The 24378-nt window shown below is 40.4% G+C and overlaps 1 long non-coding RNA gene across 1 annotated transcript in view; it reads right to left on the bottom strand.

Moving 5' to 3' along the window:
* The window catches only part of LOC140843823 (uncharacterized), a 134698-nt gene that overhangs the window by 78472 nt on the left and 31848 nt on the right, over nucleotides 1-24378 (bottom strand). Inside the window, exons 3-5 of the long non-coding RNA XR_012121782.1 lie at nucleotides 19179-19294; nucleotides 14027-14059; nucleotides 3271-3388 (exon numbers count right to left, since the gene is read on the bottom strand). This is a non-coding gene — a long non-coding RNA (uncharacterized lncRNA). The remainder of the gene's footprint in view (nucleotides 1-3270; nucleotides 3389-14026; nucleotides 14060-19178; nucleotides 19295-24378) is intronic.

Here is a 24378-nt window from a genome sequence, read left to right on the forward strand (position 1 = left end):
TTAGGAAGCACCCTGGCATGGCAAATGCTTCCTCATCGGTGGAACCATGTAGATTCAGAAAAAGCCATCTTCCATTGAGAAGACAATTGTTCTCTATAGAGACAAGGAACAAATGCCCATGACCCAGGTCACCTCGTCCCAGCAGGCTTTTGCTGCGGCTTCCTCTGAGCAAACACAACAAAGTCGGGAGCAGTCAATCCTGCCGCCCCACACTGGGCCCCCGCAGTTGTGCTCTGCTATTTACCCTTCCTATTAATCTGTCAATGTTCTAGTCAAACATGCAAAACAATATGGTGGGCACATAGTTTGATTGGCCATTGCTAAGTAACTTGGACCAAAGATGAAGAAATGGAACATCCAACCAACAAAATGTGAGGCCCAATTTGATTGTTAGAAACTGTTCAACAATACCAGTGCATGACAATTTTTCAGGGTAGCTGTGATTTAGCATCCTCACCAGAAAAGAGTGGTCCCAATAAATGACATTCAGTTCTAGAATCTAAATTCAGGTCATGTTTCTGGTCGTATCATTGTGGCACAGGGCTGTCTGGGAGTTCCATAGAGGAAGGCCTTTGTTATAAGTACCTTCATCCTGTTAATGAAGAGACTATTGTCAGATTTCATTTGGCATGCAGGTGAGCCTCTGGCTAACAACTGAAACATTCTTTGAACTGAAAACCAAAATTTAACACCCCCTGAATGTTAAAATTTAGAGCCCCACACTTCCAAAACGTAATCTAAATTATCAAACATAAATGAAAAATGATACAAAATCATTTTTAAAAATCAATTTCTCATTCCACTTTTCCTCCTCTTCAGCTAGCCCAGATGAAGCCTCAGAATCCTTCTCAACACTAAGTTTCTAAGTAGCCACTTCTACTCCACTGGAATTAGTAAGTACAAAATATGGGGCCTATTTGTCATTCTAGCCAGTTCTGGATCCTCAGGTGAACAACTGCATCAGAATATAAGGTGTATAAATGATCAACAGTTGTCTCCTACTAGTAATATAGAGCATAGATTTCCCTGCGGTGTGTTTTCAGAAACCAGGCAGAATGGCAAGAGTAGGTGGTTGTTTAAGAATCTGAGATCTGGGATATAGTACAGCAAAGTGATAGAATATAATGGATATTGAAGTCAGGCTGACTTAGGGTCAAATTCCCCCATTTACTAGATATTTACTAGTTATATGACCTCTGGCAGGTATTGAACTGTCCTGAGATTTTACAAGTGAACCAACAGTGTAATGTATAAGTTGGGACGTTTCCACTTCTGCCCTTGCTTCATTTTCTCTATTTTGCTTCTCCAGAGACCACTGGCAGCTCCAGATTTTCTTCCTTGCAGTTTTTGACCCAAAAGGTAAAGGAACCCCTCTTTTCAACTTGACCTCAAAAACTGAGAGGAAGAATTCTTATTGGTTTGACAGAGATTATGTGTCAACCACAGGACTGCCGCTATGGAGACTGTGATTGGTTCAGACTGGGTCACATGACCATCCACAGCCAAGGCATTGTAGCCAGGCTCTTCCCAGAACCACTTGGTGGGAGTGGGTATGAGCAGTTTCCCAAAAGAAGTATTGAGTGGGGGGAGTACTTTTCTTGGGTAGACAAAACAGCAATGTGTACTCTGTGATGTCAGGGAGTGAAAAGACTAAATAAAATACCTATGTAAAGGACTTACTAACTGGCACATAGTAAGTATCCAAGCAACGATGATGGTAATTTTTTTTATTATTATTATTACCATCTCTAGTCTCAAGGTAGGGGTATTCACAGAAAGATACTGAAGGTTGCACGTCAAGTTCATCACTTTCTGATACCAGTTTTAAATCTGGCTACTAAGATTATATATAGTCAGAAAGCACTCTCAGTGAAGTAACTAAGTGCAGTATTCATACTTCTCATGCTTCAATTTGAATTCAGCTCATAATTTAAATTACAGAGATTTCACTTTGGTCCAGCTCACTGAAGAAAATGTAATGCTAAAGGATGCAAACTAATAAATTGATTGACTCATGCATTTACTTAGCTGCTATATGCCAGGCACTGAGCTAGATGCTGGGTGACACAGGGGAGCAAGATGAGCCAAGTCCCTCCCCTTAGGGAGCTTACTTCCAAAAGGGGAGAAGGGCAGTGAGAAATGCTATGGAAAAAAATGAAGCATGTTTAAAGGTTAGAAAGCACAAAATGGATTTAAGATAGAGGCAGGTCCTCTGAAGGACATCTGGGCAGAGATATGAACAAAGGGAAGAAAGCAGCTATGAGAATCCCTGGGGAATAGCAGTCTACACTGAGGGAATAGTCAGTACTGAGTCTAGAGTGTGACAATGTGACTAGAGAAGCGTGAGCAGGGGGAAGGGGAAGGGAAGTGATGTTAGACAGTTTGCCTACCACCTCCCTCCTACCCTCCCTGCAAGATGTCCATGCCTGGAACCTATGAATATGCTACCTTACATGGCAAATGTGATTAAGTTAAAGACCTTGACAGGGGCACATTATTTTAGATTATCTAGGAGGGATTAATGTAATCACATGGGTCATTAAAGGTTGAAGGAGACAGAAGAGGTCAGCATGATGTGATAAGAGAAAGGCTCAACCCACTGTTGCAGGCTTTGAAGATGGAGTGAAGGTCTGTGAGTCAAGGAATGAGGACAACCTCCAGAAGCTAGAAAAAGCAAGGAAATAGAATCTCCTCTAAAGTCTCCAGAAAGGAGTGAAACCCTGCCATCACTTGAATTTTAATCCAGTGAGACCTATGTCACACTTATGATATATAAAACTATAAAATAATTAATCTGTGTCATCTTAAGCCACTTGGTAATTTGTTACAGCAGCAATTGAAAACTAATACAGTATCATTCTTTACAAGACAATTCTTACTTTCTTTACACTTCAGTGAAAAGTTTCTGTCTTATGTTGAAAACCTTGACTTATGCAACTTCTCAGGAATAACACCAGTTGTTTTAAAGTGAATGCACATGTCCCATCCTCATAGTCTGGGGTCACCTTGTAAATACACAAAATAAAGAATAGCAAAACAAACATGGGCTATGTCTCCAGGTTTTCTAAGAAGAAATGTAATGTGTCCTAAGGATGGAAAAAATTATTAAGTCATGTAAAATTATGCTGTAATTTACAATGATGTGGGCAAATATGGAAACTAAGAGGGTATTCCAAATTATAAGGCCAAGAGCACTGAATCAAAAATCAAAATTATTGGCTGAAATGGAGCAAACCTACTGGACTAAAAAAATGTAAGAATATGCATTACCTCTCATATACTACCTGCATCTTGATTGCAAAGGGTCTAATATGTAGTCAACAAGAATGCTCCTTTTCCCATTGCTCCATAATGTCACTTTAGGCATCCATTTGGTGAGTTCAACTCCCTATAAACAATGGATGGAGAAAGAAAAGCAGGTTTACAATGATCCAGCAATGAGAAAAATTGACATTTTTAAGATAGTGAATCATCCTATCTATGAATATATTTCTTTTCAGGGATTTTTAATAAAATTTATACTTTCTACCTAAAGTTCTTGACCATCTTTTGTAAGATATAACCCTAGATACTGTTGGGGTGTTTTTTGTCTGTTTTGCTTGTTTTGCACTATAAGTGGTATCTTTTAAATTACATTTTTTCTAATCATTTCCAAGGAATAGAAATGTGATTTAATTTTATACTTTATCTTAAAACAACAAGGTAGCTAAGCTCTCATATTAATTCTAAAATACATGTGTGTAGATTATTTGAGGATTTTGATGTGAACAATTCATCACCTGTTAACAGTGATAGCTTTGTTTCTTTCTGCAGTGTTTTATATTTTTAATTTCTTGTTGTATTGCACTAGCTTACAACCCTAAAAAAGTTGAACAACTTTGGTGGTAGTGGGCACCTTTTTCTCCCAAAGACAAATTTACTGTTTATTTACCAAAGCAAATAAAATTTGCTTTCTCAGTCCCCAGTGACTTCTAGGAATTACTAGAACCTGTAGAGTATTCTAGGTAGAGAGAGGGAGACTAGTGAAATTGAGAAGCGCTCTCTTAATAAAGTACTTTAAAAGTTCTCAAAATGACAAAACTAAACATATTTTGCCATATGATCACAAGGTGCTAAGCCTCATGGAATGGAGCTCCCAAAACAGTATAAACCTCTGCCTTTGCAAAAATTGTATATGCTTGTTTGCTCCTGACATTAACAGGAATTTACACAAGACTTTTTCCTTCAAGTGGGATGTTTGCTGCATATTTATTTATTAATTATTTGTAGATCACTTTGTCAGGTTAAACAAATTTCCTTCTTTTCCTAGTTTGTCAAGGTTTTTGGGTTGCGGGGATCGCTTGTTTGTTTTTAATTAGGAAGAGATACTGAATTCTATTGAACGTCTTCTCTGCATCTAATAATATGACCATATTTTTCCTTTTAAACTGTTAAAATGATCTCATATTAATTAAATTTCCAATCTTAAACCAACCAGGTATTCATGGAATAAAAAACTTGACCATAATGTTTTCTTTTTAGTATATTGCTGAACTTTATTTATTAATATTTTGTTTAGTTTTATTTCTTTATGATCATGAGTAAAATTGACTTCTTCCCCTTTATATTGTCCTTGCCTTCCTTTAGTATCAAATTGTACAAGCCTTGTAAAATAACTTGGAGGATATTCTTTTTTTCTTATTGCTGACAGAGTTTATATAGGATTAAAATTACCTGTCTCTTAAATATTTGAATGACTGTATTGGTAAAACCATCTTATTCTGATGTTTTCTTTCTGGAAAACATTTCAACTATTGATTCAGTTTATTTAATGAATGTAGGGCTATTTATATTTTTTATTTCTTTTGAGTCAGTTTTAGTAAATTGTGTTTTTCTAGGAAATCATTCTTTTATTTTCTAGATTTTCAAATTTGACATTAAAGTATATATAATATTCCACTTATGTTTTAAATCTATTCAGTATATGTTCCTTTTAAAATCTTAATGTTATTTTTGTCGCATTTCTCTCTTTCTGACAAATCTTGCCAGGGGCTTTTCAATTTTATTGGTTTTCTCAAAGAACCAACTTTTACCTTTGTTGATCCTTCTTATATGTTTGTTTTCTGATTTATTGGTTTTCATTGTGAATTTTTTAAGTTATTGTCTTACACATTTTGGGGGGTCTATTCCATTGTTCTTAACTCATTGAAATTCAGTTTTTATAATGCTTTATCCAGCATACTTCTTTTGTCAATTTAGAGAGTTATATCAGTAATTAGTTTACAATTCCCTTAGAAATAGAGAACCCCCATTGTGTTTTCTATTATCTTTGTTAGTATTGTTGAATTATTAAATTCTGCCCTTTTATTTGGCATACAATTAACTTATTTGACATAATCATTTTTCCATTGATTTTTCTCAGATTTCACTGGTGAGCAGTATATTATTTATAATTAGTTATCTTCAGAAGAAAGAATCACTATCTTTTTCTTCTTTTCTTTTCAATTTTGCTGTACTACTTATTTCTGCTTCATATCACTTAATTTCCTAGAATTTTCAGAGTAATCTGAAGTGATGTTGACATTGTAGGTATCCCTGTCTTATTTGTACTTTAAAAGTTCTCCAGTATTTTTCATTAACTATGATACTCCTACATTAACATAGACCCTTTCTTATATTACATAATTGTCTACCGGTTCTAATTCATAAAAAATTTCAAAAGGATTAATTTGTATGTTATCAAAATGTTTGGTATTTAATAGCTTTCTGAGATTTTTTTTTTTTGGTATCATTAATCTACAATTACATGAGCGACATTATGGTTACTAGACCCCCCCATCATCAAGTCCCCACCACATACCCCATTACAGTCACTGTCCATCAACGTAGTAAGATGCTATAGAATCACTACTTGTCTTCTCTGTGTTGTACAGCCCTCCCCGTGCTGTCCCACTACATTATGTGTGCTAATCATAATGCCCCTTTTCCCCCTTTGTCCCTCCCTTCCCACCCATCCTCCCCAGTCCCTTTCCCTTTGATAACTGTTAGTACATTCTTGGGTTCTGTGAGTCTGCTGCTGTTTTGTTCCTTCAGTTTTTTTCTTTGTTCTTATACTCCACAGATGAGTGAGATCATTTGATACTTGTATTTTTCTGCCTGGCTTATTTCACTGAGCATAATACCCTCTAGCTCCATCCATGTTGTTGCAAATGGTAGGATTTGTTTTTTTCTTATGGCTGAATAATATTCCATTGTGTATATGTACCACATCTTCTTTATCCATTCATCTACTGATGGACACTTAGGTTGCTTCCATTTCTTGGCTATTGTAAATAGTGCTGTGAGAAACATAGGGGTGCATATGTCTTTTTCAAACAGGGTGCTGCATTCTTAGGGTAAATTCCTAGGAGTGGAATTCCTGGGTCAAATGGTATTTCTATTTTGAGTTTTTTGAGGAACCTCCATATTGCTTTCCACAATGGTTGAACTAATTTACATGTCCACTAGCAGTGTAGGAGGGTTTCCCTTCCTCCACATCCTCGCCAACATTTGTTGTTTGTCTTTTGGATGGTGGCCATCCTTATTCTTATTGGTGTGATGTGATATCTCATTGTGGTTTTAATTTGCATTTATCTGATGATTAGCGATGTGGAGCATCTTTTCATGTGCCTGTTGGCCATCTGAATTTCTTCTTTGGAGAAGTGTCTGTTCAGCTCCTCTATCCATTTTTTAATTGGATTATTTGCTTTTTGTTTGTTGAGGTGTGTGAGCCCTTTATATATTTTGGATGTCAATCCTTTGCTGTGGGATATCTTTTTGTTCTATTGATGATGTCCTTTGCTGTACAGGAGCTTTTCAGCTTGATATAGTCCCACTTGTTCATCTTTGCTTTTGTTTCCCTTGCTCAGGGAGATATGTTCATGAAGGAGTTGCTCGTGTTTATGTCCAAGAGATTTTTGCCTATGTTTTTTTCTAAGAGTTTTATGGTTTCATGACTTACATTCAGGTCTTTGATCCATTTCAAATTTATTTTATATATGGGGTTAGACAGTAATCCAGTTTCATTCTCTTACATGTAGCTGTCCAGGTTTGCCACCACCAGCTGTTGAAGAGGCTGTCATTTCCCCATTGTATGTCCATGGCTCCCTTATTCTATATTAGTTGACCATATATGTTTGGGTTAATATCTAGACTCTCTATTCTGTTCCAGTGGTCTATGGGTCTGTTCTTGTGCCAGTACCAAATTGTCTTGATTACTGTGGCTTTGTAGTAGATCTTACAGTTGGGGAGTGAGATCCCCCCTGATTTATTCTTCCTTCTCAGGATTGCTTTGGCTATTCAGGGTCTTTTGTGGTTCCATATGAATTTTAAAACTATTTGTTCCAGTTCATTGAATAATGCTGTTGGTATTTTGATAGGAATTGCACTGAATCTGTAGATTGCCTTAGGCAGGTTGGCCATTTTCACAATATTAATTCTTCCTAGCCAAGAGTATGGGATGAATTTCCATTTGTTAGTGTCCTCTTTAATTTCTCTTAGGAGTATCTTGTAATTTTCAGGGTATAGGTCTTTCACTTCCTTGGTTAGGTTTATTCCTAGGTATTTTATTCTTTTCAATGCAGTTGTGAATGGAATTGTTTTCCTGATTTCTCTTTCTGCTTGCTCATTATTGGTGTATAGGAAAACATGAGATGTTTTTCTTTTGATCAACTATTGTTATTATTTGGTTCCTATAATTCCTGAGGTTAAACTACCCTGAAATATATCTACTAGGTACATAAAATGTAAGATAAAAATTTATATTATTAATATATTTATGTAAGATGTTTCATGTACACTAATGAATTCAATGTGTTCATGGAGTGTTTTTAGGACATTGGCATCCGTATTCATGAGTAAAATAGTTTGTTGACTTTGTTTATTACACTACCTTCCTCCAGTTTGGCTATCAAATGAATAAGGAAAATCTCACCAGCTTTTATATCCTATGACAATTTGAATAATGTGGAGCTTCTGTTTCTTTTAAACACTGAAAGAACTAATTGGTAAAACTGTCTGGGCTCAGAGTCTTTTAAGAGTTAATTATTTGAAAGCATTTTTCATCTTGGTCATGACTACTCTTCTAGTTAGGTCTTCCATCTCTCCTTGAGTTAATTTAATTATTTTTGTTGAGGCTTTTAAATGTATCACCACAAAATTCTACATACTGGTTTCTTATATTTTAAATCTCTGTATGTACTATAGCAAAAGGAAATTCAATTTCATGTTGTTGTAATAGGTACAGTAAGCTTCTGTTATGCTCCTCAAAAGAAAATTTAGAAACAAACACCTCCCCTCACAAGACAATCGGTAAGACTGGAGAGAGGTCAGTCTCTAGGGGGCCAAATTTATCAGGAATGATATTATTAAAAAAGTAATAAAGGTATATCTCTCACTCTCTGTTTTTGTCCTGCTTCCTTTTCTGCTTTTCTGTACCCAGACACAGCAGCCTGGTTTCTACATGGCAAGCAGACCTCAAGACCTTAGCAAACAGGCCTTCCAGTCACCATTTTATCTACTCAGCTGCCCCAGTGGTCCTTACAAATTATCTTCAATCCATTCTGATTGGAGAGAGTTGGAAACCCATTTGCTTAAAAGTCAAGCCTCAATCCCCAATTCATCTTTTCCAGGAAATTCATTTGGTCTACATTAAAACAGCTGATAAGTTGATGCAAAACAGGCCTTTATTCTCTGAAGCATGACTTTGAAATAAAGAACGCTTAGCTTCCCAAACATAACTCCTAACCTCTCCTCATTCTCAATGTTATGTGTTTGTTTTTTCTTAAATCAACTTGCATGTCATTGTGGGTAAGTCAAAAAGAGATCCATCCAGTCTGGGTCCAAAGTAACTGAAGGCCTCAACTGCAGAGCTTTCCAGATCTTCATTCTAATGTTACTATAGTCACGTGACACAGTTTCTTTATAGAAACATGCTTCTGTTTGCCACTTTCTCTTTCCTCTAACAAATAATTTACTGCCCCACCCCCACCCCCATGTTTCATATCTCCTGCTTATGCATGTCATCCACTCGATTATGATCCTCAGTGGTTTTCTCCAACTCCTGACTCTTCAGTTCCTCCTCTGATGTTAACTGTCAGGTCGTCTCAGTATTTCCAGTTCAGATTCAGGAGATAGTAACATAGTAGCCCAGTTCATGCCTTCACGCCAAACCACATCACAGATCCCAAGAAGCCTAGGGAATAACTAGGGCCCAGGGTCAGCCATGTGTTTGCTCCTAAACCTACTCAATAACAGCTCAAAATTAACATGTTGAAACAGACTTCTTGATTCACCCCATTATTTAAGCCTGTCTCCCATCTCTGTTCTCTTCCCCATCTTCGTAATGTCCATCTACCAAACTGTTCAGACCTTGGTTCTTCCCTTTCTTCCATCCCCTCCCTCAGACGCTCCCATTCATCAAGTCTCATCATTCTTTCTCTAAAACAAATCCCCAATCCATCCATTCTGTTCATCTCCCCTCACATCACCTTAATGCAAGGCGCCATTCTTTCTCATCTGGATTACTCCAACAGCCTACTAACAGCTTCCTAACTAGTCACAGTATTTCTGATTCTCTACATCATTCTAGCCATCCTGAACACAGGAATAATGATCTTCTTAAAATATAATTTCAATCACATAGCTCCCTGATGTAAAACCATTTAGTAGCGCCCCTATTTCTCTTAGAATAAGATCTAGTCTTTTCCCTCGCCTCAAACCACTTTCCATAATCTGGTCCGGGCTAATCTCTCCACCTCATTTCACAGTAAATTCCCCTGATACACCATGTTCCAGCCATACCCACCTTCTTTCAATGACTCAGGAAAGCTCTTTTCTGCCTTAGGGCCACTGCAGGGGCCTTTGCTTGCGTTGCTCTTCCCTCTGATCCTCCACTCGCTTTAGATATGCCCCCTTCCCTGAAGAGTCTTTCCTTGGCCACCCTATCCAAAGAGAATTTCCCCCATCTTGTAATTCTTTCTTTTATTGCCTCATGTTTTCATATTTTTGCCTGACTCCCTAAATTACAAAGAACAGAGAAAAAAACAAAAGCCAAAAGAATAAGGGAAAAAATACCTTCAAAAGAAAAGGATGAACAGGCAAGAAATTAAAAGGGAACAGGCAGAAAATGATTAATCCACTTGGAGAAAAAAAAGTTCATAAAATTCTTAAATAAATACAAATGTTGTACACCTCTCAAGTGACCACCCTAACCATTTATTTCTAACTCTCAAATAATGATTTCTCACTTTCCTGCCTTCAAGATTTACGTAAGTCAATTTTCCTTGATGTCTGGCAACTACAATTTTCTCTAGCTGGAGAACTTTGCAAAATGAAGGCTCAAAATGAGTTAGAAGCATTTGAAAAAGTCATTATGAGCCACTAGAAGAGTCTAATGCTTCTTTTCTCATTGTAAGTTTGCATAGCAGGCATCCAAGACAAGTCTTAAAATAAAAAGCAAGCCTCTCTTACTGCCATGGGTACATGAGGCATCATTTCCCCACAATAGGCTGGGCCTTTTGTACTCTGCAATGTCTCTTTGTAAATCACAGGTGTTTGTGGGCATAAAGCCCATCAGAAGGGAGTTTATTGTGAAGAGTTCTTTCTTTACCACTTGTTCTAAACCTGTTCAGAGAGTGCTCCATGCCTTAGACCAAATCTCCATAAAAATCAAGAAACAAGAAGTTTTCTGTACTCCTGCCCAACAGCCGCACTATGACATTAGTTTCGACAGCTCTGTGACCCCGTATTGTCCCAACTTTATTCACTAGTCTCTTTTTCTCTTTCTCTCTCCATTTCTTTTTATTTTAAAGCCTTTATTGGGATTTTTTTATCTACTGTAAAATAAAAAAGGAGGAGGATGGGTTTTTTTTTAAAGCACCCTATGTGGCAGCTAGAAAAAGCTATCTGCAGTTACTGTAGTAATGGTTTCAAAAAACACCTGCAAATCAAAGAAAGACACCATAGCACTGTCTTCAGAGGTTTTTTTTTCCTTCCCTTCAAGTTCCTTCTTGGCCACTATAGAGCAGGGCCAGGAATGAATTTATGTGACAGCTATGAAGTTAGTATTAAAATTGTGAATAGTGCCTAGCAGTTTTCATGCCCTTACTATAAGATCCCCTCAATTTGCCACACAGCGGTGAATAGGGTAGAGAAGGGGGCTGTCGAATGAATGGCAGGAGGAGGGTCTGTGAATGGGAGGGTTTCCCTGGAGGGAGCAGCACGGTAGTCAAGGGAAAAGAGTGATTTATTTTTGAAATTCCAGAAATAAAGGCCAAGCGAAGCTGCCTAAAAGATCCTGAAGCATGAGGTGGGGGATGTGAGATAAATAATATGTCTGTACACATTTAGCAAGTGTCAACGCCAGCTCTGCAAGCAGGGAAGGAGCACTGGAAGGGGTGGGGGCGGGAGCTAAATCCATTCCTCTGGTCTTCTGAGATTAAATATTAAATGCCAGCAGGGAGCAGATGTGGGTAGGGGCTGCAGACTGGGGGTAAGGGGCACGGAAGGAGGGGGGTTAAGCGTTTAACTCAAAGGAAATTAACCACTTGGGGAGAATTAGGAGAGAGCTAGAGCGGGCTGGGCGGGGAACGCGGGGGTGGAGGGAGTGAAGGTCTCTTGGTGTGTTTAACGAGAGGAACTCCGCCGGTGTGGGGGTTTGACCAGGGCATTCAGCAAGATGAGGTGAGCCTGGCTGCAAAGAGCAAGGCGGGGCGCGCCCTCGGCCGCCCCGCGCCCCGTCCCCACCCCCATCCCCCGTATTAGCATGCGGCCGGCAGAGGGCTGGCCTGGCGGGGAGGGCGGCAGTGGGATCGCCGTGCGGGGCGCATTGTGGGCCGCGCTCGCCTCCGCGGGGGACCATCTGCTCGCTGTCAATGCATCACCTGCTCGTCTGGGCCGTCACCGGGACAACGGGGGCGGGGGATTAAGGAGCGTGTGCGTCTCGTCGGGCTGCGGCGGCGGGGCGGGACCCGAGCTCCTCAGCAGCCTCCAGCCTCCGGACCCGTCGGCCCGGCTGTGGGGACCGCGACCACCGTGGCGCGCTCCCCAGCTCGCTGCAGCCCCTCGGGCTTTGCAAAGACACCCGAGCTGCCTCCATTCGCAGAGGTGACTGGAGTCCAGAGGAGGAGCAGAGAGCAAAAGGGCCGGCCGTAAAAACCCACCCATAGGACGAGAACTGCGACCCCCACGACTACCTGGAGCTGCATGGGCCGTGACCCAAGCGCACCGCCCCGCAGCCCGCTCCAGGGGAGGGGGCCCGCCCGCTGGGGCCCTGGGGGCATGGCGCAGCGCGGTTCTGTGCGCCCCGCAGTCGCTGGGCAACCATAGCGGGGTCAGCATTGGGGCTGGAAACTCCCCGGCGCCTGTCACTGAAGCCACAGATAACTTCGACACCTCTCATATGACATTCCGGTCTGCCGCCCAAGACCCTCGACATTAGAATATGAGTGACACCTGCTCTTTGGGGAAGGGTGGTCCCCACATTTTCAAAACGGGTTTATTTTCCACGGAGGAAATAGTTTAGCAGATAAAAATCCCCAGAAATCCTGGAAATCCCTTTCGCCTACTCATCTACCTCTCCCTCGAGGTATACGGAAGCGCAATGCCTAATGAAGCCAACAGCAGGGGGCAGAGCTAGACGTGTGGATGGGATCAGTGTCCGCTCTGGGATTACATTTTATCCAAAGTCACCAGCAAAGGTCACTCGTATCTGCCAGAGAATTTCATGCACCTAAACAGAGAGGGAACAGTTAACTCCCCACTTAAGCTTTCCGCAGACTATGCAGAACAAGGCGTTGTCAAGCCTTAATCACAACTCATGACATATCGTTTTTTCTTTCTTTCTGAGATGGCTAAAAATCCTGTTATTCCTCCACAGAATAACAGAAGCAGCAGAAAGTTGACATTTAAACATTTCCAGCCAGGTAAAATCTCAACTTGTTTCTAAAGATCTCTGAGTCAAGAAAGCCTCAGATCTTGTTCGATTTCATTCCAGGGGTCTGGCAACTCTTGAACCAACCAACACCCTTTCTTTGACTAACGTAGTAGTTCAAACCTATTTCCTGCAGCTCCATTTTCTGAAGAAAGAGAGAAATTGGACTCTTTTCAAATCATGCCTTTGTGTTGAAGAAATTATTAAATTGTCTCCTAACCTTCTCAAATTTTCTTCTCTCTTATACTCCAGATATTTTGTCTTTCACAAAACCCTTATTTAAAGTTACACCAAATACAGGTTTGTGATACTGACCCTATGTATCTCCTCCAACTAAAATCTCATAAGCATCAAATAAAATTTCTCCTATTCTTTTATGATTTCTAGATATGAACACCATATATTAGACTAATTTTATGATTAAAATGAAATTTTTTAATTTACTTTTACCATCATTTATTTGTTGTTCCTATCATTTATATGTAAGAGAAAAAAGTCAACTATAAAAATATCCATGTGCTTTGACTAATAGATGAAAAAGAACAAGTATGGAATATATAAACTTACCCAAATGACAAAGAAAATTTTAGCCACCCAAAACTGCTGTTAACTGTAACTTTCATGAATTAAAGTTGAAAGTTCTGAGAGGGCATGCTCTTTGATTCATAAGGTGCTTCCAAGTAGATAGAATCATGGCATCATTTCCACTTAAAGAAGGATGAGTTCAAGGCCAACCATACGATTTAAAGACAAGGTCATTGAAACTGAAGGATGGGTGACCAGCCCAACTGTTACAGATAGTGACTGGAGAAGCCCAGGGCATCCTCAACCGCACTAACCTCCCAAAGAAGTGGTTTTCCACACCAAGATAACCTCAAAATGCCCTTTACCCACTCTATTCCCACTCTGACAGCTGCTGGCTTCCAGCAGAGATGAGAACTCTTCATCAATTCACCAAATAATCAATGAACATCTGCCACATATCAGACAAACTAGACAATGAACCCACCATCATGGTGTTCACTGTTTAGTAGGGCTAAATAGATTTTAAAAAGAAAAAACTCTTTATTCACTTACCCAAGAAGTGTTTCCTGAGCATCTATTCAAATCCTACAATAACAGGAAAAAAAATGTCCATAAAAAAGATATGGTTATCTCCCTCAAAAAGGGAAAAACACACACACACTCACACACACACACACACACAGATCAGAGCATAAGGTAATTAATTAGAAAATAATACCAATGTAAGAATTGTAGAAGTATAGAGAAGGCATCAGACAATTTTGCCTTGGTAGCACCACAGAGATGTCATTAACTGGAATGCCATGATGAATTAGTAGGAATCCCCAGCACCTACTTAAAATAGGGTATGGCATAACAGCAGATGCTCAATAGTTGTTAAATGAATGAATGATGTATTTTCTGAGTAGACAAAGGGAAGATATTGTAGTTGAAGATATCACAGTATAAACAAAGGCCCCAGAACATATTGTTTAAGGAATGATGAGTGAGCAACTCATTGTGAGCAAAACAATACAAGGAAGAAAGGGGAAGATGGAATACTGGCGTAAAGCATTCAGAGAAGGGCTTTGAGCATCATGCTAAGGATGTGGACTTTGTCTTGAGGACCAGTAAGTTTTCAACAGCAAACACTTGTTTCAAACAGAATCTTGCAAGAAACTCAAATAAAATAAAATTGATGAAGTAGAGCTACTCTGTTTGAACCATGGGCAGGACTGACACCCTGGGCCCTGGCCACAGCCTCACTGTATAGACATTGCTGGGGAGCCCTACCATGCCCCTTGGAACATTGTTTGAAAACCAGAGCCATGGAGTAATGAGCTGTTACTGAAATTATTAGACAAGAGAGTGTGCATATGGGTGAGAAGAAGTCACGACTATTCATATAGGATTGTTCTTCTTTTCTGAGGTAAGCCTTTATTGCAATATACTTCCTTCTTATCATGGCCTTGGCTGCATCCCACAGATTTTGTGGTGTTGAGTTATTCTTATCACTTATTTCCATATATTGCTTAATCTCTGTTTTTACTTGGTAATTGATCCATTGATTATTTAGGAGTATGTTGTTAAGCTTCCATGTGTTTGTGGGCTTTTTTGTTTTCTTTATGTAATTTATTTCTAGTTTCATACCTTTGTGATCTGAGAAGCTAGTTAGTACAATTTCAATCTTTTTTAATTTCCTGAGGCTTTTTTTGTGGCCTAGTATATTATCTATTCTTGAAAATGTTTCATGTGCAGTTGAGAAGAATGTGTACCCTGCTGCTTTTGGGTAGAGTGTTCTATAGATGTCTATTGGGTCCATCTGTTCTAATGTGTTGTTCAGTGCCTCTGTCTCCTTACTTATTTTCTGTCTGGTTGATCTGTCCTTTGGAGTGAGTCGTGAGTTGAAATCTCCTAAAATGAATTCATTGCATTCTATTTCCCCTTTTAATTCTTTTAGTATTTGTTTCATATATGTAGGGGCTCCTGTGTTGGGTGCATAGATATTTCTAATGGTTATATCCTCTTGTTGGACTGACCCCTTTATCATTATGTAATTTCCTTCTTTGTCTCTTGTTACTTTCTTTGTTTTGAAGTCTATTTTGTCTGATACAAGTACTGCAACTCCTGCTTTTTTCTCCCTATTAGTTGCATGAAATATCTTTTTCCATCCCTTTACTTTCAGTCTGTATATGTCTTTGGGTTTGAAGTGACTCTCTTGTAGACAGCATCTACATGGGTCTTTTTTTTTATCCATTCAGTGACTTTATATCTTTTGATAGGTGCTTTCAGACCATTTACATTTAGGGTGATTATCAATACTTATGTACTTACAGCCACTACAGGCTTTATATTCATGGTTACCAAACATTCAGGGGTAACTTCCTTACTATCTAACAGTCTAATTTAACTCACTTAGTATGCTATTACAAAAACAATCTAAAGGGGTTTTTTTCCTCCTTTTTCTTCCTCCTCCATTCCTTATATATTAGGTATCATATTCTGTATTCTTTGTCTATCCCTTGACTGACTTTGGGAGTAGTTGATTTAATTTTGTATATGCTTAGTAATTAATTGGTCTACTTTCTTTAATGTGGTTTTATTTCCTCTGGTGACAGCTATTTAGCCTTAGGAACACTTCCATCTATAGCAGTCCCTCCAAACTACATTGTAGAGACAGCTTGTGGAAGGTAAATTCTCTTAGCTTTTGCTTATCTTGAAATTGTTTAATCCCTTCTTCAAATTTAAATGATAATCTTGCTGGGTAGAGTATTCTTGGTTTGAGGCCTCATTGCCTTAAATATATCATGCTACTCCCTTCTGGTCTGTTAGGTTTCTATAGAGAAGTCTGATGATAGTCTAATGGGTTTTCCTTTGTATGTGATCTTTTTTCTCTCTCTGGTTGTTTTTAATACTCTATCCTTAATTTTGATCTTGCCATTTTAATTATTATATGTCTTGGCATTGTCTTCCTTGGGTCCCTTATGTTGAGAGATCTGTGCAGCTCCATGGCCTGAGAGACTATCTCCTTCCCCAATTGAGGAAGTTTTCAGCAAATACTTCCTCAAAGATGCTTTATAGCCATTTTTGTCTCTTCTTCTTGTTCTGGTACCCCTATAATGTGAATATTGTTCTTTTTGGGTTGGTCACACAGCTCTCTCAATATTCTTTCATTCCTAGAGATCCTTTTTTCTCTCTGTGCCACAGCTTCTTTATATTCCTCTTCTCTAATTTCTATTTCATTTACTATCTTCTCTACTTCATCTAATCTGCCTTTAAATCCTTCCATTGTATGTTTCATTTCAGATAATGTATTCTTCAACATTTGTATCTCATTCCCGAATTCCTGAGTTCTTGAATATTTTTCTGTAACTCCGTGAGCATGTTTATGATTTTTATTTTGAAATTTATTTTAGGAAGATTGATGAGTTCAGTTTCACTTGGCCCTCTTCCTGGTGTTTGTGGGATTTGGGGTTGAACCAGGTTCCTTTGACATTTCATATTTGTAGGTGGTGCCCTCTAGTGCCCAGAAGCTCTACTCTCTGGAGCTGCTTAGCCCCTGGAGCGATGACGGGGATCACAGATGAGCAGCACTGGTGCCTGTCAGGAGGAAAGAGCTCTTTCCTGCTTCCTGGCTGCAGTGCCTGTCTTCACAGCCAGAGCCAGTGGGCCAAGCACACAGGGAGAAGCCCATATGCTTTGCACTTGTAGGTGCTGTAGGTGGGGCATCCCTCCGGCTGGCCTGGTGCAATGGCAGGAGCAGCCAGTTCGTAAGCTTGTGCCAGCCAGGAGGAAGGTGCAGCCAGCTGCAAATCACAGTGGGGGGCCCCTAGGTGCATTTCCAGCCAGGAGAATAGAGCGCCTGAAGCTCCTTAAAGGTTCCAACCTGTTGGGCAGAGTGCACCTGGACAATTTTGTCCACCTGTCCTTTCTCCTGAGCCGCAAGCTCTATGAAATGCTTGCCCATCTAGCAGCCCTCTCACTGTTAGGGAGTCTCTCAGACTTCCCACCTTTCTTTTGTCCCAGAGCGGCTGATGTGGAGCCCCACTTTCCACAAGCAGCTGGAATCTAAGTCTCTCCGAGTATTCTACCTGTCTTAGCTTTCCAACCCCACTAATCTCCAGAGAACCTTGTGATGTAGGTTCATGCTCTCAGAGAAGATCTCCAGGACTGAGTGTTCAGCAGTCGTAGGCCTCCACCCCCTCCCTGCTCCATTTCTCTTCCTCCCTCTGGTGAGCTGGGTGGGGGAACAACTTGGGTCCCTCCGAATCATGGCTTTGGTAGTTTACCCTTTTCCTTGGGGTCTGCTGGTTTCCCCAGTTGTAGACAGTCTGCAGCAGCCTTCTTTCCTGTTGCTCTTTCAAGATTTGAAATATTTGCTGTATTTTAATATTATATGTGGTTTGGGGAGGAGGTTTCTGTTTCATCTCTTATGCTGCCATCTTTAATCCTCCACCATTAATATGCAATCTTATGAAGGTTCCACATGAGCAACATTGTGGTTACTACATTCCCCCCTATTATCAAGTCCCCACCGCATAAATCATTACAGTCCCCATGCTATATTGCCTTCCCCATGCCCCCCACCATATTGTGTGTGCTAATCATAATGTCCTTTCTCCCTCCCTTCCCATCTGCCCTCCCCAACCCCTTTCCCTTTGGTAACCTCTAGTCCATTCTTGGGTCCTGTGAGTCTGCTGCTGTTTTGTTCCTTCAGTTTTTGCTTGGTTGTTATACTCCACAAGTGAGGGAAATCATTTGGTACTTGTCCTTCTCTATCTGGCTTATTTCACTGAGCAAAGTACCCTCTAGCTCCATCCATGTTGTTGCAAATGGTAGGATTTGTTTTCTTCTTATAGCTGAGTAATATTCCATTGTGTATATGTACCACATCTTCTTTATCCATTCATGTACTGATGCTTCCATATTTTGGCTATTGTAAATAGTGCTGCAATAAACATAGGGGTGCATATGTCTTTTTGAATCTGAAAACTTATTTTCTTCCAGTAAATTCCTAGGAGTGGAGTTCCCGGGTCAAATGATATTTCTATTTTTAGTTTTTAGAGGAACCTCCACATTGCTTTCCACAATGGTTGAACTAATTTACATTCCCACCAACAGTATAGGAAGGTTCTCCTTTCTCTGCATTCTCACCAGCATTTAAGGAAACCAATTTTTGAGCAATAGTGAAAGTTATGGTGAAGGTTGGCTCTTCCCCACACCCCTCAAATGTAGGCATTCAAGAGTTTTTCTCAAAAGTCATGTAAAAGTCATCATTGCTCACTTACATTTCAATGCAATGCCCACAGAGAGCCCCTCATGAGTAAAAGCTTGTGTTTTAAGGAATCTGCAACATTCCTGGACGGGGTAAAACAAAGATATATGCTCATGCAAATAAGCTATTGAAGAAAGGCAGCAAAGGGGAGCTGACACAGAGGAAATTCACATGATGAAGATGGCTGGAATTTAGCCAAAAGTGAAAACTATGAATATTAATCAGATACGAATCAGTGTCACTTTACTGCAAGAATGTTCTGTAATTAAAAGAGTGGGTATTGTGTTGTGCATGTTAGCACAATTGCCACCAATAATGTTTGATGCCAGCAGCTCCTGAGTGCTGGAGAAAACACAGATTCCTAAGGATGTCACCTAACAGACATCCAGGCATTTTATGTGCCAGGCATTCGCTAGACACTTTCCATATAGCATGCCACTTAATCCTTACCTCAAACCTGCAGAAAAGGTTTCAAAGATGCAGCAGTTCCAAAGTTGGCTTTGCAGCCCAGAGAGCACCTGTGGGTGAATGCATCTGAAGTGGAGCAGAGCTGAAATGTCCGGATACTGGAGAATTAACAAGATCATGAATTAGGATGCTTTACGGATCACCCACATGAGCACTAAGTCTTCCAGTGCTGGAGTCTTGGAGTGGATGGAAAGGCTGGAAGGGAGGCACCAAAGCTCTCTTTGGACAAATCAATAGTAAGTCTGCTCAATGGTCAGGGAAAGGAGTTTCAGCAACACACCAAGGGTGTCAAAGGAGAGGGGACTGTTGGAGATCAGGGAGTAATGGTTGAAAGACACAAAGGGGGACACAAGGACAATGCTCCCTTCTTTCCTCTACGCCTGGAAAATGGATGAGCAAGGATGAACAACTTCCACTCCAGGAATGTGCAAATGAAGTCATCTCTTCCAAGAAAACCCTAGTTTTAATTGGGTCAGAAGTCGAGAGACCTGTGAATGAAGAGGAGTTCTGAGTAGGTCACTCTTGCCTCTCCTTTGCTTACAGTCTAAAATCCAAATTCTTAAAGATTATTCAAGTCCTCTATGATATGATCGTGTCTGGTGGCACCCTGGTAAATGTGTAACAACCAGCAATCTGGGAGGATGATTTGTAGCCTTTGCCAACTTTCCTGGTGTAAACACTCACACCATGATTGGTTTAGAGCTTCCAATGTGGTATTCGTGAAGGCAGAGTTGGGAAAAGATGTATATAATCATCTGTCACAAGCCAGTGAAAATGGGCTCCAGCACACCTACACCCTTGTCTGTTTCTTACTTTCCATCACTTCTTTCCACTCTGTATTCTTGTTCAAAGATAGTGTTGCTAACTTTATCAGACTATACACTGTACAACTCTAGTAGTGCCAAGTTCATCACAGTCATCATGGATGTGCACAAAAATGACAGTTCCTTCAGGTGGCTATAACACCTTCTCTAATTTGCACAAAGACATCATTTGGTGGTTGTGTGGCTCAAAAACCACATACTGGAAGTCACAAGCCACAGCCAGACTGCAGACATTTTTTCTTCAGCTCACACTAAGTTTAACAATGTTTGTTGTTTTAAAACTAGCTTGCTGATATTTAAAAACAAGGGAACAAAAATCCAAATTTCTAGATTCCCTTGGACAAATCAGGCCAGGCTATGTTATTAACAAATGGAAAGTTCCTATGCCTACAAGGTAGTCATGCAAAAAATGTCAGTATCCTTCAGTTCACTCTTGCTGGTATTTTATACTCTGCATTTTTACCATGCTATCCTGGCATTCATGTCATCTGGACTCCATCTTCCTCTGCAGCTCCTCCCTCATAATCTCCCAATTTCTAGCACAGGCTTTCCACCTCACAGCCTTGCACTTGTCATTCTTCTTCCTAAAACATTCCACTCTCCACCCCCTTCCCTTGGCCAACACCTAATCACCCTTCCATTCCAACTGAGACATCATCTCCACCTGCAGCTCTCAAACAAGACTCCCAAAGAGATTTCAGCCTGCTTATTATATACATGCCATGCCCGAACCGGCAATGGTCATTTTTTAAATGGAATCCAAATCATGGCACAGTGCAATTACAAAGAAACAGCAACTCCTTAAAATGGCCCTTAAAGGAACACGTGGTTTGGACCCTCTCACCGTTTTCAGTCACCGTTTCCCTTTCTCCTTCAGAAACACACCCCACTTGTGCTCTGACTGCTCCTTCCGTCAGGGACATTCTTTCCCAGGTCTTCACAGAGCCTACACCTTCATAGCATTTAGGTCTCAGCACAGATCAACTGCACAGCCTCAGAGAGGCCACCCCTGGTCATCCATATAAAACAGCAGCCCTCCGCCCTGCCAGCCTCTTTTGAACTACCCTCTGTCACTTCCCTTTGCGAAATGCCCCAGATAACCTCCCAGACCTCCAAATCCAAATTCCTGGTGGTGGGGCTGTCAATCTGTCCTTTTATTAAGCTGCCCTGGTGATCCTGATGTACCCCAGTTTGGGAATGCCCAGTCTATGGGATAATGGATGAGGAAAGACTAGTGTGTATGTCAAGGAACACTGTGGTTCACTGTTTGGTTCCTTCTGAGATTTTATAGTTCAATACTGCAGTGATAATACGATGCTCCAAAGACATCATAATTGCACAGCAATAAATGACTATCATTTTCTTGCCTGTTTATTACTGATACCCAAAACCTCAACCAACAAAATTCTAGAAAACCTATGAGAAACAAAAGCAAAAATTCCTCCAATCTCTTTGAAGAACAATGACGATCATATCATACAAGTGACAGACGGACACCTGGAGGTGAACTCAGCAAACTAATAGGATGAAAAACAAAAACAGACCCATGTTAAAAAGGAAGCTGGGGAATCGGTGGGTGCTTAAGAATCACTGGGAAAATACCTAATGTCATGAAGAAGAGTAAGATAAAATCTTAATGGTTGTGAAAGTACAAAGGCGAAAGGAAAAGAAATGGGAAGTGGCTAAAAGACCAGCCACTTATGCTTAATAAGTCTTGTGAGTGGAGGGATTGTTTTCCTGCCAGGGTGGACATGGGAGTCAGGGAGAAATTACCTCACAGCCGTTTTGCAAGCTTTTGTGCTTGTCTGAGCAAAATTGAAGTTATTAGGGATGTTGTTTCCATTGTATGCTTCCAGATGCAACAGTTAAATAGGAAAAAATGTCCCAAGCGAAATTTGAAAACCCACAACCAATAAGTGGAAAAGCAAGTCAGTCAATATAAGACTGACACACTGGACAGTATTACAACTGGCCCAGAGCACTGCTAAGAAGAAATGTCACTCTTTTCTGGAATGTTCTTCATCTCTATCTAAGCAGACTCTCACCTAAGAACTTCCTTTTTTCTTTTTCTGGAAGTAACAGTTACATATAAATATGTGTATCATCCCTCTGCACTGTAAGTTCTTTTCTTTTAGGGCAACATAATACAGAAGAGTCGATACCCTTAACATTGGAGGCAAAGACACCCAGTTTCAAGTCCTGGGTTGGCCGCTTGCCATTTGTATGACTTTGTACAAATTACTTGACCTCTCAAATTATTGATTCCCTCATTTATAAAAAAGCGGTAATCATTTAAAAACAATAATAATGGTTAATATTTACGAATGTTCATGTGCCAGGTAGGTACTAAGTGTTCTAAGTGTTTCACATGCAATATTTTAGTTAACCCTCTCAAAAGCCCTTGGAGGCAGTTGTTATTATTTTCCCTCATTTTATAGATGAGGCAAACTGAGGCATAATAATGTTAAGTAACTTGCTCAAGGTCATACAGCCAATAGGTTGTTGAGATGGTACTTAAGCCCTGCCGCCCATCTGATGCTAGAATAAGATAATGCTTATGAAGCATCTCAGCACAGCAGCTGTATGACTAAGACTTATCTTTTCACCCAAGGGTTCCTCATGCCCTTTCCCACATGTGCCATCCAGCAATTATCAACCCTACACTGCCTTATGCTCCAGTCATGCAATGTTTGTTACTTAAGAATCAGGGGGGAAAATCTATAAACTATCTCACTGCTTCTGAAATAAATCACCACCCAACCGGGAGCCTCAAAGAAGAACCATTTTCCTGGAACATTTCCAAGTCTGCCATTTTTGAAGAACAAAAATCTCAGCTCCTGAGCCAAGCTTGAACACCTATCGACAGCCTTGAAAATGCAATTTTAACAGCAACCCAAAGAAGTGTCTTTGTGTAGAACACAGATGGAACTGCCAAAGAAAAGAAAATGGTAAATCAAAGTGAATTTCCAAGCCTGAACCAATTTAACATCAATTCTGAGCAGAGCAGGTACTGGCCATCATGCATGGCTACACTGACCCTAACCAACTCCCGTTTTGATTCTGAATTCCTGTTTTGAGCAGTGCAACTTAGGTTTCCTAAAGAAAAGGGAACTCTGTTTTCATGAGGTTTGCTGTGCTGGTGGAAGGGAGCTCTGTAGCTCCATTGGGCCTTTTCTTACTATCCTATGAAAAGAGAATGAAGCCACAAGGAGGGAGACAGAGTCAAGATAGAAGAAGATTCCTGAGGATATGACTTCATAACTGATTATCCATGTCTAAAACCAGATATACCCCGGAAGTTCAGTTACATGAGCAAATGCCTTCCCCTGATTGCTTAAGCCCATCTAAGTTGGGCTTTCTGTCACTTGGAATTGAAAAAGTCCTAACTGATAAAAGTGGGCTCGATGAATAGCCTTTCCCTTGATAACAATAACAACAAAGAAATTTTTTTTACCCTGAGATTAGGAAATGTGATCTTTCTCTGAGGACAGACTATAGTCCATCTCTAGATCTGGAGGACTCTGTTTGGGAAGAAAACTTCCCAAATGGGTTAAGCCAGAACTAAAACCCACTTGAACTAAATTTACTGACAGCAAGTATTATTAAGCACCAAATGCACATTGGACAAGTCAACGTGCCCAGCACTGGGACACAACTCTGTACGAGAGGCAGTGTTTGCCTCCTCGTGCCTCCTCGTGCTCTCATTCCAGTGAAGGAAAATGGAAAATAAATTAGTAAGCACCATGCCACAGGGTGACATGGGTTTTGGAGAAAAATAAAGCAGAGGGAGATAAGGAGGGGGGTGGGACAATAGGCCAGGCCTCTCATCCGAGCAGGAGCCAGAAGAGAGTGTGACAGCCAGCATGCAGCTCAGGGGGAAAGGCATGCCTGGCAGAAGGCAGGGAAATGCAAAGGCCCAGAGGTGGGAGAGCGGAGCACAGGGCCAAGGAACAGCCAGGAGGCTGGTGTGGCTGGGGTTCGAGTGAGGAAGGATTCCCAGGAGGTAAAGTCAGGGTTAGGAGGGAGGCCGGATCCTTTAGGACCCCCTAGGCATTGTAAAGACTTTGATACTCTGAGTGAGGTGCAAGCCTCTGGGAGGAAGATGTTGAAAAGAGGGAAAATGTGATCTGATGTCATTTAAAGGATCACTCTAGTTACTGTGTAGAAAACAGGGAGGAATTAGGGGGAACTAGGGCAGAAGCTCAGAGATGGTGTCCCTAGGCGATTCTACAAAAGTTCTTAGGTGGAAATAGAATAAAATTCTATTTTATACCTCTAAATCCAGGTAGACTGTTAGAAGTCTACTATATGCTCTAAGATGAAGAATGGAGTATTGAAAAGCAATTCCCAGATAGGCT

The sequence above is a fragment of the Manis javanica genome, chromosome 10 (genome assembly GCF_040802235.1).
Source record: "Manis javanica isolate MJ-LG chromosome 10, MJ_LKY, whole genome shotgun sequence".
NCBI lineage: Eukaryota > Metazoa > Chordata > Mammalia > Pholidota > Manidae > Manis > Manis javanica.